The sequence below is a fragment of the Sceloporus occidentalis genome, unplaced genomic scaffold (genome assembly GCF_023333645.1).
Source record: "Sceloporus occidentalis isolate IW3139 unplaced genomic scaffold, rSceOcc1.0.p SCAF_6, whole genome shotgun sequence".
Classification (NCBI taxonomy): domain Eukaryota; kingdom Metazoa; phylum Chordata; class Lepidosauria; order Squamata; family Phrynosomatidae; genus Sceloporus; species Sceloporus occidentalis.
In genome coordinates this window covers 9,106,616-9,124,485 of record NW_028316986.1, presented here as the reverse complement: position 1 = coordinate 9,124,485, position 17,870 = coordinate 9,106,616, and positions in this window count along the sequence as shown.

The window sequence follows — 17,870 nt, the reverse complement described above, 5'->3', positions numbered from 1 at the left end:
AACAAAGGTTGGCTACCAGTCCTGAAAAACGCCAAAATCAAGACCCAGCAAATGGAAATGTAAACCACCCAAGGTGAGGTGGGTTTCCATGCAGTCAATGGATTATTAATTAAGTAGACAATCTGAGACCTTGCCATGCAAAACCAGAATAATAAACAGTTCAACATGTAAATTGCTTCCCCTCAACCAGCAGTATATATACCCCACTCTCTTCCATGCCAGCATTCCCTGAAGATGCCAGCTACAGCTGCTGCTGAAATGCCAGGAATAAATTCTTCTAGAAAATTGCCCCATAGCTCAAAAAAGCCACCAAAAACTAAGCCTATGTGTGTTTATGTGTGTATTGGAAGGGCAGCACAAATTCTTTGCCATCTCCTGCTTTGTGTCTGAATATAATTAAAAGCACTGTTTGTGATTTCTAAAGGCCTATACACCTGGGGTCCAGGTTATCTCAGGGTTTATCCAGAAAGAAAAAAAAGTTCCCAGAAAGACTGAGACTTTTCAGTTCTTTTTCTTTTGATTTTACCTACATATTCATGGTTTTGCATCCAAATTCTTTCTTTTATTGCCAGCATTCCTCTTTCCCTCTCTTAATTTTGGTTGAATTTGCATTCCACCTCCCAAATCATCATGTTTCTTGGTGGTGGCCATTCTAGCTACTTCTGGTATAATATAGGCAACCATGGAGAGGTACATTTTATTTCCAGAATAGTGGCTTTCTTTAAACTGAATTGGAGACTGGGAATGAAAAGTCCTTCATAATGCTGCGGTTTCCCTGGGAATACTTTGGGATGGGGAAAATGTCATGTAGCTCTCCCAAATAAAATTGATTTGTGCAGGAGCAAAACTTGAGACATTTTCTTTCCTAGATAGGCTCTGAATTGTCATGTTATTGGGCCATATCTGAGGCTGTTGTTGTGTGCCTTCAAGTCATTTCTGACCCTAAGGTGGCCTTATAATGGGATTTACTTGGCAGAAATTGTTCAGAGGGCATTTGTCCTTGCCTTCATTTGAGGCTGAGAGATTGTGACTTGCCGAAGGTCATCCAGTGGTCATCAACTCCTTTCCAGCCAAACATTCTCTGAAGATGCCAGCCACAGATGGTGGAACGTCAGGAAGAAACTCTTCTCGAACATGGCCACAAAAACCCCACAAAAAACTATGTCATCCAGTGGGTTTCCTGGATGAGTGGGGAGTCAAACCCTGGTCTCCCAGTGTCCTATCCCACACTCAAACCACTATACCATGCTGGCTGTTAACTGAGAACTTTACAAAAGGCCTTTATCTCATAGATATGCTTTGTGAGGACACAAGAGGGTCTTTTTGATGGCTGCTGCTCCTAACAGAAGCTCGGTTTGCTTCATCCCTGGCATCCTGCTGCCAGGAAAAAAATCCTTTTTATTCAGATGGGCTTATAACAACTGACTGGCTACTGAGGAACGAGCTCCTAATCGGGGAGCTATTCTTTCTTTCTTTCTTTCTTTCTTTCTTTCTTTCTTTCCCCTCTGGTATATTTTAAAATGTCCAAATTGCTTTAATTTAGTGGCTGTTTCGACTGTCTTAATTGTTGAAATCCCACATTGATCCCCAGGGAGAGGAGGGAAAATATAAACAATAAATTATTATATTATTATTATTGACAACATCTTTGAATGTGTTTTAATGTTATAACTTATTGGGTCTGTTAAGCATCAAATTTGCACTGGGTTGATTTGCATAGAAAGCAACTTTTTTGTGTGCAGAAAATAGTGTTTTATGCTCAGGAATTAATATTTCTGCATTGAAATATTATTTTCTATGCAGAAAATGCTGTTTTATGAACAAAACAACCATGTGTGAATTTTGCACCGAATAAGCCACAAATTGGAAATACCCTTCGAAAACTGGGTCATTTTCGAAGATTTTCTTGCAGTGGGAAGAAAATTGCTGAAAATACTCATCAGGCCCTTGGCGAAGAAATTTAGGGGCCATCTACACTGCAGCAATAATGCAGTTTGACACCACTTTAAGTGCTGCAGCTCCATCCTATGGAATATACAGTCGGCCCTTCTTATACACAGATTTTTTTATACATGGATTCAAGCATCCATAGTTTGAAAATGTTCAAAAAAAGCATAAATTTCAAAAGTCAAACCTTGATTTTGCATTTTTTTATAAGGGACATCATTTTGCTATGTCATTATATTTAATGGGACATGAGCATCCACGGATTTTGTTATCCATAGGGATCTTGAAACCAAACCCCAGCGTATAACAAGGGTCCACTGTATAGTTTTACAAGATCTTTACCCTTCTCTGCCAGAGTGCTAGTGCCTCACCAAACTACATATCTCTGTAGGATGGAGCCATGGCAGTTAAAGTGGTATCAAATTGCATTATTCCTATAGTATAGAGGCGCCCTTACATCCCTAACAGAAGGCACAAACATTCTCAATCACCTCTTTCTGTCTCTAGTGATAAAAGTGCAATAATAACATTTTAAATGTTTACTGCTTTTTCAGTATGCTGCTTGATGCAGCTGTTTCACTCTACCTAATGATAGAGCCAGGCCTTAATGGAGCACAAAGAAGTTGTGTATGTCTGTGTACCTCTGTGCATGTATGTGTGAGAACAAAAATAGCAGAGAACTGCATCCTAGAATCCTTCATCTGATACCCCATAGGACCACTGCTACTTAGAAGTAGATGATAACTGAGCAAGAAGGCATAACAATCTACTTCAATAGAAGAGTGATTCATAGAATCATAGAATCTTAGAAGCGAAAGAGACCATCTAGTTCAGCCTCCTGGAAAGTAAGAATATAGAATTAAAGCACTCCTGAAAGATACCCATCCAACCTCTCTTTAAAGACCTCCAAAGATGGAAAATTTACCACCTTTCAAGGCTCTCTATCCCGCAGTTGAACAGTTCTTACAGCAAAGAAGTTCTTTCTAACCTTTTCTTGTAATATGAATCAATTGTTTCATGCTGTTGTCTCTGAAACAGCAGAAAACAAGTTTGCGCCATCTTCTACATGCATCCCTTCATATTTAAAGATAGCGATCATGTCACCTTTCAGTGTTCCTCTTCTCCAAACTAAACATATCCAGCTGCCTAAGTTGTTCCTCATAAGGCTTTGTTTCCCTACTTTGGTTCATCTTGGTCACATTTTTCTGGACATTTTCTGGCTTGTTAATATCCTTCTTGAAATGTGGTGTCCACAACTGGACACAGTACTCCAGATGAGGCCTGACAGAATGGAGTAGAGTCTATTTCCCTCAATCTGGACATATGCTTGTATTGATGAAGCCCAGAAGTGCATTGGCTTTTGGGGCTTCTGCATCACCTTGTTTGTTTATGTTTAGCTTGTAGTATGCTAAGACATCTAGATTCTTGTTACATGTACTCCTTTCAGGCCAAGCATTACCCATTCTTTGTTTATCCATTTCATTTTTCCTGCCTAGGAATATGTTCTTTAGCTATGTTCCTATGCTAGCCCATTTGCATGCCTGCTCTTGATATTCAATGCCATGTATGGATATCGGGCTTTCTCTTAGTTTGGAATACAGTTTCCTCACAATGTTTTCCTAATTACATTGTGGTCTATTTGCACAGCAACTATTACTGCCCACAAATTGCAAAAAAACCTCAACCAACACCTGCAAGTGTTCATAGCCTGTGACATAATCACAGAATTGTCCTATAAATACTAGGCACTTTCAGTCATTTCTCCATCTTCTGAGATAACATTCTGTTGGTTGTCTCTCCATCTTGCCATCTCCTTAGAAACAGCTCCATTCTTCAGCCATGAAGATCTTCACCATCCTTTCAAGTTTTCTGTTCTTGATGTTGATGGTTGCTCCAGGTAAGGTGTCCTGTAAACTTTGGTTAAATGAGAAATTTCAGGAAAGGTGTAGCTGGTGTTTATATGCTCATGGCTTAGAGAGCTGGGAAGGTTTGGACTGAAGAAGAGAAGCCTCAGAGGTGATACAATAGCCAACTTTCAATTTCTGAAGTGATGTCATATAGAATAGGCCCTAGACACCAAATGATGGATCCAGATCTTCTCTGAATATGCCAGCTGCAGATGCTGGCGAAATGTCAGAAAGAAACTCTGCTAGAACATGGCCACATAGCCCAAAAAACCCACAAAAAACGATGGATCCAGACTCCAAGAAAAGAGATTCCATCTAAACATTAGGTAGAATTTCTTGACAGTGTTAGCTGTTTAACAATGTTTAACAATGTAAGGGACTTCCACAGAGTGTGGTAGACTCTCCTGCTTGGAAGACTTTAAACAGAGGTTGGATGACCATCTCTCCGGAGTGTTTTAGTTGTGTATTCCAGCATGGCAGGAGATTGGAGATGATAGTCCTTGAGCTTCCTTCTAACTGTATGGTTCTGTGATTGTATTCCCTTATGCAGTTCTGGCACTAAAATTCTTACGAACAAGTATGCTTTCACTGTTTTCCTAGAATCATAGAATCATAGAGTTGGAAGAGACCACAAGGGCCATCCAGTCCAACCCCCTGCCATGCAGGACATCCAAATCAAAGCATCCCCGAAAGATGGCCATCCAGCCTTTGATTAAAGACCTCCAAAGAGGGAGACTCCACTGCACTCCAAGGGAGTTTGTTCCATTGTCAAACAGCCCTTACTGTCAGGAAGTTCCTCCTAATGTTGAGGTGGAATCTCTTTTCCTGGAGCTTGCATCCATTGCTCCGGGTCCTAGTCTCTGGAGCAGCAGGAAACAAGCTAGTTCCCTCCTCAATATGACATCCCTTCAAGTATTTAAACAGGGCTATCATATCACCCCTTAACCTACTCTTCTTCAGGCTAAATATCCCCAGGTCCCTAAGTCCTTCCTCATAGGGCATGGTTTCCAGACCCTTCACCATTTTAGTCGCCCTCCTTTGGACATGCTTCAATTTCTCAATGTCCTTTTTGAATTGTGGTGCCCAGAACTGGACACCACAATTCAAATATTTCGGGGGGGGGGGGCTGACCAGAGCAGAATAGAATGGCACTATTACTTCCCTTGATCTAGACACTATACTTTTATTGATGCAGCCTAAAATCGCATTGGCCTTTTTAGCTGCCACATCGCACTGTTGACTCATGTTCAATTTGTGGTCTACTTGGACTCCTAGATCCCTTTCACACATAGTTTCATTCAGCCAGGTGTCACCCATCCTATATCTGTGCATTTCATTTTTTTGCCCTAAGTGCCCTTACATTTTCTCCCAACATCATCTCATTTTTGGTCTTCTTTGGGTATTCCAAGTCCACAAGGAAGTCATAGAATCATAGAGAGAATGCTTGAAAATAGTTGAAAAATGGTTAAAATGTGTTTTGTGGGTACTCATTCACTGGAAGAATCCCACACAAGTCACTTGGTTACTTAATATTTGAAAAAAACAAAACACCTGTCTTGGACCTAAAATGCCCAAATGAATCATAGAATCATAGAGTTGGAATAGACCTGCAGGGGCGTCAAGTCCAATATTATGCCATGCAGGAACACACAATCAGAGCACCCCTGACATATTGAAGCCAAAGCGGTCTCAAACTGGATTATTTCTGCAGTGTGTTTTGGACCTAAGGAAATTCCATTCCCTTTAACAATTCACACATCAAAGAGATTGTTTTGGTAACACTGCTGTTTTATTTCCAAGGGTCGCTTCTTATGCCTCCACCTCCTCTTTAGAAGATGCCTGAAATTCTCTTCTAATTCTGATAAATCATGTATTGATTTATTCTGTTTTGCATTATTTTCAAATGTCACAGAGGTGGTTGACTGCTTTAATGCTCATTAGTATTAATTAATACATGTGCCAGAATCCTGTTTGTGTTATACACTTGTGTAAATTCACTTACACATGTGGTTGTACTTTTGGGGACCATTATGCAATGGACATAGTCAGTTCATGGTTTTGTACGTGGAATTCGACAGGTGTAACAATTTCATGTTAGTCCTGAGTAGAGGAACACCACTGAATCAATTTGCAATGCATTCAGCAGTTCATTCAGTGGGTTTGCTCTAGTTGGGACTAACCAACAGGATTCCAGCCATACAGTTATAAGTTCTTGGATGGTGTGTATCTATTTGCTAATGTCTTCCGTGTGTCAACTTATTAATTGGGATTGCAGAAACAATCACTGTGCATTTACTATTGCACAAAGAGACCCTTAACTGAGTGCAGATATTCTGCATCAGACAAAAGTGCTGAGCAGCTTTTGTGGTAGTGATCTGTGTATGTTAACAACAGGATTCCTCTTTATTTATTTATTTATTTATTTATTTATTTATTTGAGTTTCATTCTGCCCTTCATCTAGGGTTTAGATAGAAGGCATCTTCCAAAAGAATTTAAAAGCTTCAGCTGAAAACACAATAAATGATGCATCTTAAAATATGAATGAAATTATTTATACTGTCAAAATACCTATTAATTTATTTAGAAACATCATCATCATCATCATCATCATGAAGCAAAATATTTTAAAAATCCACCTAACTAGCCTAAATCTGGGAGTAGCCACCAAGAAGGCCCTCTTCTGTAGGGATGTAAAAAATGTTTGAAAATACTCGGAAAATGATAAAAATGTGTTTCATGGAAGTCTCCCCACAAAGAAGAAGCATTTTCTGCTCAGAAAATGTTCTTTCCTGCATAGAAAATGCTGTTTTCTGTGCAGAAAGGACCATGTGCAAAATTTGCACAGAATAAGTCCCGAATTGTGAATAGTCTTTGATTACAGTTTTTGGAAACATTCTTGCCTGGGGAAGAAAACTGCTAAAATTACTCCTTGCTTCTTCTCAGGTTGAAATTAGTAAAGAAATACATCCCTACTTTCCTGTGTGTTGCATCAGATCTGCTTCTGCAAATGATTAATTTCTGGGTGCTTCTGTTTTGACCATAGTCCCATTGGCAGCTCAGTCTGCTACTAGAATGAGTGATGATGCTAAGAGCAGTGACTTTTCCATAGTGAAAATATTAAGCAAGTCTTTCTTTTCTTGCAGCATTCACTCGTCAGCCAAGGACTTTTGCTGAATGTGATCGTGCTGGTGCTGTGTGCAGGTTTCTCCGTTGCCCCAGAAACTTCAGAGCTATTGGGAAGTGTGACAAGAGTGGGGCTGTGTGCTGCAAACGTGTGCGACGAGTAAGAACTCTATAGGGAAACACTATCTTATTTGAATCCCCCCCCCGCTTCTGAGTTTATATCAAAATTTAACAGGATGTGACCTCACATAATAGTTCATATTCTATGAAATTCAATGAAAATGGACCTATGGGGTCTCTCTCTCTCTGTGTATTCATTATGGTGGTTGTGTTTTTGTGCCTTTAGGGAATTCTCTGCAAGAGTTTTTGTAAAATAAGGGTGGAGGGCTGGTGGAATGCATTAGAGACAACAAAAGTACCAAAAAGGGGCTGCACTTTCCCCATTCCTTGTTTAACAGCTGCTTTCTAAATGGAGGATAAGCTGACACTGGTATACAAATTACACGCACTTCATCTAAGTCAAAGTCCCTTTGGTAATTATTTGTCACACATGAGTGAATCCTAGAATCGTACACAACACAGATTCAAAGCAGTCCCAACAAATGGCCATACCTCCAAGGCAGCTTATTCCACAGTTGAACTGCTCTTACCATCAGGAAGTTGAGCTACAGTCCTAAAACCATACAATTGGGAGAATTCGCCTCTGTCCTGGACAATAGGCAACTGTGTCTCCTCAAGTGTTATAGCTGAGCTGTAATACAATATGGCATGGATAATTGTGGTTACAGGCATAGTGAAGTCTGTTCACACTGTGTCAGATGTCATCCCAATATTATCACGAATTAGTGAACACACTGCTTTTAAAGTTGATATATTTTATTATATCAGGGTGAAGTATAAACCATTGGAACAGTTCAGATTATTCTAAAATTTTAATGGAAATATTCTTTTAACAGCTAGGAAGGTATTTCAATAATAAGTGTGATAATGTTGTGTTTTCCTTCTTTTCCCTTTAATTTGAAGCTAGTATGTAAACATTTCATTTTTATAGTCATTATATAGATATGAATTAAATATTTCACTTAAAAAATCATTGAATCTTACAGTGCATTTCTTTTTCTGCAGGTTGGCAACTGATGATGGATTTCCACAGCTTGACTATCCATTGATCTAAAGTGCTTTGCTTACACTGCCAGTCTTCTTCCGGAATTGCTACATGCTTGAGCTTTTAACACAAGCAGTTTGATCTATGCTGAATTGTCTTTCTCTTCATGCCAATAAAAATCTATGCATTTGAGCATTTGTGAAGTGTACTTCTGGTTTTGGGAGATCTTTTTGCACTAGTAAACTCATTTTGGGTATGCTATCTTCTTCGGAGATTACTACATGCGACTTTTAAATTGTGATTAGACCAGGAAAAAATGGCTTTGGTGATCCTTATGACACAATGTTGCCTCCGAACCATTGCTGTTGTCTTCTCCAAGCATGGTTTCATTGCTGGGGGAAACCCATCAATGAGATCACAATCACAATCTAGTCTCCTAGTATGAAATGTCACTGTTGAGGCAGTTGTGATATTGGCAGTGTCTCCTCCTCTCTTCTTGTTCCCCCTCCTCTTTGCCATTCCCAAGCAGCCTTATTGGCTTAATATCTTTCTCCAGTCAGGAAGATAGCGCAATGGTGACAGTTGCAAAGATGTGCGGTGATGGCTACAATGCAAACAAGTAGAGTTCCATTTTCATCACCAATCACGATTGTGAGAATGGGGTCATGTGGTAAACATGAGCCTATTGCTCCTATAGTTAGTCCCAATTAATGCCAACATCCTGTAAGTGCCATACACAACTGTAAGTCCAACGTATGCCTGCCTAGGTCTCTTTTGATCGTTAAGGAAGATTGGCATTTTTTCCCTCCCTCTGCAATGACTGAAGCCTCTCTGTCCAGTTCATTGTTTGCTGTAATAGCCTCCACTCCATCAACAGTCATGGCTGGAGGAGAGCAGGTTGTTGGTTGGATAAATGTCTGGTTATGTCCCTGTAACAGATGCAGTATTATTACATCATCCACTGAGACCCCTGGGAAAATCCAGTGGACCTCAACAGATTATGCCATCAGTCTCTGTCTAGCAATGGGGACATATCCAGATGCAGCTGGATGTCCATCTGTCAGGGATGGATGCTTTGATTATGTATTCCTGCATGGCAGGGAGTTGGACTGGATGGCCCTTAAGGTCTCTTCCAATGCTATGATTCTATGATTTTATGAAATAAGCCAAGGTCAAAGAAAGAAAGTGGGAAGGTGGGGAGAGAAACTGACCTTTGGAAAACAAAGTGGGACAACAGATGCATCCAATACAATAGAGGGGGACATGATTCTCAATATCGGTTGCTGTTGTACATGCAATGGTAAGGTTGTATGGCTCTTATGTTTTGCGTTGCGGCTTCCCATACATATCAAGGTGGCCACTTTGCAGAGTGCAGCTGAGTTCTCATAGATAAGTGAATAGAATGTTGGATCAGATAAGTGTTTGGTTTGATCTAACATGACTGTACTTATGTTCTTACTATGGGAAGCAGGATGCTGACTGCATAGGTCTTTGGTTTGAACTGCTTATGTTCTGTGTATGTTCTTTTGTTCTTTAGCTCCCTTAAGGTAGATTGTCTTGATTCTAAGTGGAAAAGTCACACAAAAATAACTTCTGTTTGGCTAACAGCTGCAGTAAAGTGAAGTCACTGTACTGAAAAGTGTTTATCTAAACTGAACCTGAACTAAACTAAACAGGAGTCTCACCTGATCTTAGAAACAAAGTAGGATCATCCCTATTTAGTGCTTGGATGGTAGTCTGCCAACAAATACCAGATGCTGTGGATTCAGAGGAAGGAACTGGCAAAACCATCTCTGAGTATTACTTGCCTCAAAAAAACCCTATGAAACTCATGGGATTGCCATAAATGGACAGGTAATATGAAGGCATGCACACACACTGACACACATGTAGTGAGAAATACTCAGTTATAATTTTTCAAACTCTTTTACATATTTGTTTCTTATGGAGCATGTTTTTGTTCTTGGCCATGCAGAAACTGGCTAATGAAGAAAGAGAGGGGCACAATTAAGGGGAAGTAGTTGAAAATGTCTACAACAAGAGAAAAACATGGACTTTAGATGTCAGCAAAAAACTGAAGCTATTCCAAGCACTTGCACAACATAATTTGCAAGACAGCCTTAGGTAAACTGATTTCACAACTCATTTTTCTGTCTGCTCCTTTTTTTCATCTAAGATGCAAGCTACCCAGGCCTTAGGAAGAATCTAGGCCAAGTTTTAACACATGTTGATCTTTTCTTTTTCTTTCCCTGTCATTTAATCAATTAAAATGAAAACATTTTAATTAATTAATTGAAACGTTTCTATCCTACTCTCCATTGTGAGATCTCAGGTTGGCATACAATTAGACCAACACAAGCATAACTCAATGAACAATGCCTCTGGCAGAGAAGTTCCCTTTCAAAAAGTCTTTATATCCACTCAGCCTTCCTTTTCCTTCTTGTCATCTGTCTCATTGATAGTTTCTTTTTCAAAAGCAGCCTTGGCGCTGGGACGATGGTAAAGGGGGACTGGAGAAAAATAGACTTTCAGTGTTGGGTTACAGCACCAATTTAAACAGGACGCTTTAAAATACAACTTTAAATTTGGGATTGATAAACCTCCTCTATCTTGGCTGTCTTGTAGGTATTTTAGCTTAATTCTTGGTTTTCTCCCATTCCAAATAAAAGTACTTAAGTCTTTAATCCATTGCTTAAAATAAATGTCTTTGAAACTTCTTGGTAGGTTTTGGAATAGAAATAAAAATTTGGGTAAGATATTCATTTTATATGCATCTCTTCTTCCTAGAAATGATAGTTGCCAGTTTCTCCATTTCTTAAGTTGTTCTTTAATTTGCAATCCCAATTTCCTATAATTATTTTTGAACAGATCTGTATTTTTGTTCGTCATCATAATACCTAGGTATTTTGTCTTTTTTACTATTTTGAAGTTTGATCTTTTATCCAATATCTCTGCTTTTTTGTATTCTAAGGTTTTTTTTTTGTTAATATTGTTGTTTTCTCTCTGTTTCTTTCTAATCCTGATTTCAGGCTAAATTCTTTAAATTTATTTATTAATTGTTCCACATCATTAGTTGGGTCACTTAATGAAATCACGATATCGTTGGCAAATGCCTTCAATTTAAATTCGGTGCCTTTAATTTTTATTCCCTTTATACTTTTAATCATTTCTAATGTTTATGAGAAGGGTTTCTAGCATTAATATAAACAATAAGAGTGAGAGGGGACACCCTTGTCTTGTCCCTTTCCTTATCTGTACCTGTCTTGTTTTCTCACCATTTATTAATATTCTTGCTTATTGTTTTTTATATATTGTCTTTACCCATTTTATGTAATTTTCTCCTATATTCATGTGACCTAATATTTCAAAAATAAAATCCCATTTTACATTATCGAAAGCCTTCTCTAAGTCTATAAATATCAGGGCCAATTTCTTCTCATTATGTTTTTCGTGATACTTTTGTACATTCAAAATATATAATCCTAGGTATTCCTTCATGGTAGAAGGGGGGTTGGATAACCCCTGGGAATCCCTAATGCTAAATTTTACCCATGGCAGAATTCCTGCCATTGCACCCCATCCCGTCCCTTCTTGAGAATTCCTGCTTGACAGAGGAGCAGTGCCACTTGCCACCCCACCCACCCCCTTCTCTTTTGTGAGGGTCACACTGTCTCATCTTCAGGGGCAGCCCATGGCAAAACTCTTTATGCCAAGAAAACCCTTGGTTTGCCACATCTTCCAGTGCCATCCTGTTGTTGAACAGGGGGTCAGACTACATGTCCTTTAGGATCCTATGTATTCCTATGTATTACGTCATAGGAGAAGGGGGTTGGACTGGATGGTCCTTGAGGTTCCCCCCAACTCTACCATTTCTTGTTGGGGCTTCAATCAAAGTTTCTTTGTTGAGATTGGTTTTTTTTTCTTAATGTGTGAGTGCCTTCAGGTTTTTTGAAGCAGATGAATGTTCTTTAAACATCTGCTAAACTTCCTTTTGACATGGTAATTGAGTTTGAAATGCAAATTAAATTAGCACCAATACCCGTAATTAGCGTAAATGTTCGACTTGCCTTTTATTGTCATTCAGGAAATCTGTGAAAAATATTTCTCTAGCTGCTGACAGGGAAAGACAAAATCACCTTTTGAAAGTGGGACTTGTGAAACGAATATTTTTTTTTAAAAAATTCTCATCAAGTTATCAGTGCATGAGAAGAAAAAAATTGGTTTGTCAAACCACTATTTGCAAATAAAGAATGTGAAGAAATCCCTTGAGGGAAGTTGTTGAAAGTTTAAACCACAAGAGAAACTCTCAGATATCTGAAGTGAATGGGAAATTGAAGGTAATCCAAGACATGGTGCAAACTGATTTGCAAGATGATTGCGGTTGAAACATGCAAGCTGTTATTACCCAAGAGATTTTGCAAGGAAGATTGTGGAGCATCTTATCTGATGAATAGAGTGGTCTTTTGAAACTTTGGAAGAAAAACCCCTCTGATCTTTCTATGGCTATTCATACAGTCTGATTGTAAAGGTTCTTCCTGGACAACAGGCCCCAGGTATCCAGGCCCCAGGTACCCAGCCAGGAACACCTGTTTCCCTTGGAAGGGGATAAAGGCTGGGTGCCTGCTGTGGTGGGCCCAACGCGGGTTGGGTCACCGCCGCAGGGGGTGACGCCAAAGAAGGGTCGCCCCTTTGGGGGAGCCGCTTTCAGGGGAAGCAAGGGCAATGGCCAGTCCATTTAGCTGGTAGGGGAGGGTATATTTTAATATATTTTAATGCAATTAATTTAACTGTATTTTGATGTTTTTAATCTTTATTATTAAAATCAAAACTTTTATACAGTCGGCCCTTCTTATACACGGATTTTTTATACACGGATTCAAGCATACATGGTTTGAAAATGTTCCAAAAAAGTATAAATTTACCTTGATTTTCCATTTTTTATAAGGGACACCATTTTGCTCTGTCATTATATTTAATGGGACTTGAGCACACATGGATTTTGTTATACACGGGGGATCTTGGAACCAAACCCCAGCGTATAACAAGGGTCCACTGTATCACATTTCATACATCATACATCCAATATCATATCTCAGTTAGTATCATTAATTACAAAATAATTAGTTTACATTAAAATAATATCTTTGTCAAACTATACTATTTTCATCTATTGTTTATGCATCTAGATTTCCTTTTCCACTCTTCTCTTCTTTTCTTCCATCGTTTATCCTACTAACGTTTTTCCTACTTCCTTATTCTTTCCAACTCCTAACTCATTAAAACCCTTTCTTTCTTTCTTTCTTTCTTTCTTTCTTTCTTTCTTTCTTTCTTTTCTTCCTTCATCTTTTCCCACCTTCTCTAACCTCCAAAATAACTTGCTCATATCTTCAGTCAACAACTCCTCATTCATCCTGACTTCCTTCTCAACTTCCGACAGTTAAATTTATTCTATGTGATTTTCCATTATAGTCTTTCTTTAGCAAGTTGCTTTCATATACCGTATTTTCCGGTGTATAAGACGACCGGGCGTATAAGACGACCCCTAACTTTTTAAATAAAAATAAAGAGTTTATGATATACTCACCGTATAAGGCTACCCCTCTTCCTCAGAAGCCGGCAGCCGACCATGCAGGCGCATGCCGGCTTCTAAGGGGCCTCTGGAGGCCCCTTAGAAGCCAGCATGGGGCTGCAGGCTTCCTAGGCCTCCAGGGGCCTGAGAAGCTGGCAGCCCCAGAGCGCACGTGCCGGCTTCTGTGGGGCCTCCAGAGGCCCCTTAGAGGCCGCTGCGGGGCTGCCAGCTTCCCAGGCCCCTGGAGGCCTAGGAGGCCTGAGAAGCTGGCGGCCGAGCATGTGCACCCGGTGTATAAGACGGCCCCCGACTTTTGACCCAATTTTCAAGGGTCAAAAAGTTGTCTTATACACCGGAAAATACGGTAATCTGTTTATATCTACTAATTTGTTTTACGTTTAACTTGCCTGTTACATTTATTTTCCTTAAACTATCTTCTTTCTTCTTTTCATCTTATTTTTCAATCTGAAGCTATACCACTATCTCCTAGGACCTATTATTTTTGTATTTTGTATTCATCATATTCTTTTCTTCTCTCCTTCTTGATATTTCTGAACTACTACTCCTTTGTAAAATCAATTATTCTTGTTATTCTTACACTCAGTTATTATAACATCTAGAATTCCATCTGTAATGTTTTACCCCATCTCTTTTGTAAATAATCTTGAACTGGTTTCCATTCATCTCAAATTCTCCATCGATTTCGTTGCTAGTTTCTGTGATAGAATATCCATTTCTAATGCATCATGAAGTTTTAATAGCCAGTCTTCTTCCCCTGGGATTAATTTAGATTTCCACTTTTGTGTGTATACCATTCCTGCTGTTGTGATTATGTAAAAACAGATTTTCTCATATCTTTTCTCTATCTCATTTCCTAGCATACTTAATAAACAAAATTCTGGTTTTGCTGAATTTTTATATTCAAAATCTCTCCAATTATGTTTGTTATATTTCTCCAATATTGTTTTGTATTTTACATGACCACCATTGATGCTGGTGTTTTAATTAAGGTAAGGGGATGAATTTTTAGTTGTGTATGTATTATGTAATTGTTTGTGCATTTTTGTAAACTGCCTTGAAAGGAAGTAGACCAAGGGGATATACAGACCGGCACTTTGTGTCAGCCTGTGGGTGGAGTCATGGTGCAGCCTCCGCATGCTCAATGCCATGACTTTGCCCCCATGGTGCCATTTTGCGTGTGCCAGTCTACACGATGCAGCACCAAAGGGGTGTCATAATGCCACGCTGTGGTGCCTATGATGCCCTTTCAGAGGTGCAAAAAAGGGCTGCTTCTTGCGGCTTCTTTTTGCACCAGGTTGGGGGCGTGACATGCGGTTGCCGCGTCCCCAACCCAGCGCTTTCAGGGGCAGCATAGAGTCAGCCCTTAGGGGCTATTTGTACAGACCCCAAGTCTACAAAAGCTTATTCTACTATTTCTTTGGCACAGTTAGTGTCAAAGGTGCTACAAGATCCCTTTGCATACTTATACTCCAGACTAACAGGGCTATGTCTCTGAACTCTTTACAGCCATGTTGGCCATCTTTTCAGGGATGAATTTGCTCCATGGGTAAAAGCATCAAGAGAAGAAATACAAGATTAGGGGAATAGGGGGTGGGAGAGGGTGAAAAGTACCACACAGTCATGTCTGTATTTGTCTCTCACTGGTTCTTTTATTTTCTAACCATTAAGAAAATGAATCAGAAAATATTTCTCCCCCAGATGGACTGACTGTTATTCTCATTGTATGTAGATCCATGACCTAGCAATTCATAGCCACAACTGAGTTGCTTTGATTAGTGACAGAAGGTCAAACTACAAATGAAGGATAAGAGAAGTTTAATTTCTAGGATGATTTCCTGCAGTTGAGAACCTTCTTTCCAATTAGATTCATTTATTATCTTCCGCATGTAGATGCTGAGGATAGATTCCTTCGCCATTGGTCCAGACTGGTCCCTTATCAGCAAAATTAGGTTCATCAATAGCTGAAAATCATTTTTAAAAAAGATTAATACAATTATAAATAATTAATTTCTATAATCCAGTAGGGATGCAAAGGAGGGAGCCACGTTTCCATGGCGATTCAGGAAGTGTACCTGGCTTTCAGACACAGGTGCTTCCTTCCCCTTTTTAGAGACGTTTTAGCAGCGATGGAGCTAGGTATGAAAATCTTCATTTATATTTCACTGGGGAACAGAAGAATCCTGTGTGGAACACGCTATCAGTTGAAGGACTGTGAGTTCCTTAACAATCTAATGCTTATGTACACCCCCTCTAAGTCTTTACTGTGTGTTCTTGGCAAAGGCAAAACTGATCTAAAAAGTAGTATTTGTAGAGCAAAAAAGCATCCAAAGACATCACACATACACACATCAAATTGAGGTTGAGTTTACTAGTGAGTTGTCACTATGACTTTCATTGTGACACAGCGTGTAGTACAGTAAGACCCAACTCTGAACTATTGTTCCTAAGGAAATTTGATATCAACAACATTTTTGGCCACATATCAGGATGTTCTTATATTTACAGGCATTTTAAATGACTCCGTGTTCTCTTTCTGTCTATATAGTTTGCTGCTTCTCAGAAACCTCAGAAAGGTGATGATGCTGCATATCTTCTTGGGTTGGCTGAAATTCTTCTCAGGATTGGAGTCTTCTTGGTGCCATACATGTGTATAAGTTCTTAAAGATGCCATTTGACCGTTGTGCTGTGAGTGTATTGCATTCATAACTGTATAACCAGAATTCTACATATGTATTCATTTCACGCGGATCTAAATCCTCATGTTAGTCCTGGCAAGAGTAGGTAAATCAATATCTGTCTTCATTTCAGAAACTTATTCAACAGATCTATTGTAGTTGGGACTGACCTATAGGAAACCAGGCATGCAGTTGTGTATGCGTGGATGGTGTATTTATAAAATTCCCCTGTAAAGCCATCTGGGCCGAGGGATTTCCCCAGCCGGATCCATTTGAGAGCATTACCCAATTCTTCGGTAGTGATAAATTTGTTAAGAGTGGCAATGTGATATTCTGTGAGTTTTAAAAATATTTAAGGAAATATTTTCTCAAAATAAATTAGAAGTTTTCTTTAAGCGAATCTATATAAAAAAGCTATCAGATACTCATGTAGAAGAACTATTATATAATCCGATCACAGAACCAGAATTAAGGCAAGCAATACTTTCTTTAAAAACTGGAAAAACACCAGGAACAGATGGTTTTTCAGGAAAGTGTTATAAATGACTTTATAAAGATTTGTCTCCTCATCTATTGAAACTGTTTAATGAAGTTCTTAGTCAAGGAATATGTTCCCAGACTTGGTGCATCTCTAGAATTATCCCAATTCCCAAAACTAACGATCCTAATCCACCTGTTTCAGCCTTTAGACCAATCTCACTTAACAACCAAGACGCCAAATTATTCACGACTATATTGGCTCAGAGAATAAACATCTTTATCACTGATTATATTGATAAAGATCGAACAGGCTTTATGCCAACTCAAAAAATATTAGACGCTATTCGTAGAGCGCTGAATGTTATCTATTATGCTTCTTACGCAGAGACTCCATTGGCAATAATGTCTCTTGATATATTGAAAGTGTTTGATCATCTAGACTGGGAATACTTATTTGGTGTACTCCAGGAGATGAATTTTGGTACAGGATTTATTAAAGTCTTGAAATCTTTATACAGTGGCTCCCGAGCAACTATTATTGTTAATAAACTAATCTCAAAACCCTTTCCTATGCAGAGAGGGACAAAACAAGGCTGTCCCCTGTCTTCACTTCTATTCGCCATAGCTATTGAACCCTTAGCTAATTTCATTTGATGTAACTATAATATATAAGGTCCAAAGATTGGAGGCCAAACTCATAAATTAAATTTATTTGCAGATGACATATTACTCTTTTTAGAATTCCCTCATAAATCTTTTATGGAATTAAAAGTTATTTTAGATTCTTTTGACCATTTTGCAAGCCTTCAAATTAATTATACAAAATCTAAATTTTTATGTTTTAATATGACTCCTGACCAGCAGAATACACTGCAAAAGTTAACAAACTTTTTTAAAAAATAAAATGTATTCAAAATATATCATACAAAATCTTACAATCATAAGACAATGGTATAAAGAATTTCAAACTATTGAAATTCCTTCTTTATTAAAATTAATAAGATATTCCTTATTAAGGTTTTAAACAATTCAAATTGTTTAA